Source organism: Branchiostoma belcheri, unplaced genomic scaffold (genome assembly GCF_001625305.1).
Source record: "Branchiostoma belcheri isolate BF01 breed outbred unplaced genomic scaffold, Haploidv18h27 scaffold245, whole genome shotgun sequence".
In the NCBI taxonomy this organism is placed as follows: domain Eukaryota; kingdom Metazoa; phylum Chordata; class Leptocardii; order Amphioxiformes; family Branchiostomatidae; genus Branchiostoma; species Branchiostoma belcheri.
In genome coordinates this window covers 12699-14262 of record NW_017803849.1, presented here as the reverse complement: position 1 = coordinate 14262, position 1564 = coordinate 12699, and the positions used below count along the sequence as shown (strand labels likewise).

Genomic DNA, 1564 nt, shown 5'->3' with positions numbered 1-1564 from the left:
CCAAAATGATCGCCAACCATCCACCGGGTTCTGAGATCATTCAACGCAAACAATCTGACATTGAGATAGCAATTCCGGTTCAAAGCAAACAGCTAGGGGGCCCAAATTTACATCAGTAAACCATTGTAACCACAACTACATGCTACCTTAGCATCGCACACACAGACCATAACGTGCCAACAATAGAATAAAAAAATTAAACTGCAGTACCAAGGTCAATCACCAGGTGCTCAAAGTCAACCTACACAATCTCCAAGGCCCCATCCATCAATCTGCCAAATATCATACAGTTCCTTCTCACCGATCTTCAGATATCAGACCAAACATGAAACGGAGTAAAAACAATACCCCCCATTTACATGGAGGGTAAAAATAGCTTACAAAAATCATTTAGAGTAGAGTTAGAAACAACATATTTTGAGAGCTGACATCTTTGAGGTCGAAAACGACTGACCCGGAAGAGATATAATTGACCTCGACCACAAAGCAGATGATTCGATGATACGTAACCCCCATATAGAGCCGAATGTTTCGTACAGTTTCCGGGGTAGAAAACAGTGCCGGGAAGAAACTGAAAAGACTGAAACCCTGAAATAAGGTCAACCTTTTACGGTAGAAATACCGATTTCAAAGAAAGATTAACTCCTGAAAGTACACTTCTGTCAAGTACACTTCTCGACGTTTTCAACCTTGTCAGGTGACGATCACGTTTGGTAGTCTGCTTGTAGCGTGCAATGCAAGATGGCCGCCCGGGATAATCGCTCCCCTGTGCAAAATCTTATCATTAGAACAGGTATATACGGGTTATTTTCATTAAAATTTCATCAATACTTCCATTTCTTTTTCCAAAAAAGGTTTAAATGAAGGTCTGTAGTATGTATACAATGTATTTTAGGCTTTATCATGGAAAAAAACAATTTTTGAAAAGTCAAGATTAATGATACAAGATGGGGGATATCTTAAATATGCATAACGTCATTTTCTGGCGTCACCGGTGTTGCTATGGGCAACATAAGACTAAGTACACCCTAATATTCTGTCATAAACACTTTTGGTACAGTTATGTTGAATACCATTTAGTTTTCAGGGAAAAACCTATCTAGACGGTTTTGGCCAATAAAATCACATTAATGACGTCATAATGACGTCATATTACGTCATAATGACATAAAAATTGTAGATATGATGAATTTTCACTAGTACACCATCCTCTGGAAATTCAGTGGTCATACGACATACCGTTCGTGAGTTCTGAAGGGGGGGGTCAAAAGAGCCCCCCCCCCGTCCCCCAATGCCAAAAAAAGCCCGGTCTAGGTAGGGTTAAGGTGGAATATTGATTACCAACTATTCATTTACACATCGCAAACCTGATATTTAATTTTAAGTGGTTTTTAATGGACCGACCGCCAGAGATCAAAGTCATTTTTTGTCCAAGCCATACTGAAAACAAAGTTCTAAGGTCATGGTAAGGTTCACATCAAGGTCTGAATTAACAGGTAAGAACGGACGACTTTATGTTGTCCGCCATACTGAATCCAAACAAACTATGAAGGCCTGCTTGGAG

At 39.8% G+C, this 1564-nt stretch overlaps 1 protein-coding gene across 1 annotated transcript in view; it reads right to left on the bottom strand.

The window, feature by feature from the left end:
* Positions 1-1564, bottom strand: part of LOC109471271 (chitin synthase 1-like) — a 15857-nt gene that overhangs the window by 9060 nt on the left and 5233 nt on the right. The window lies entirely within an intron of this gene.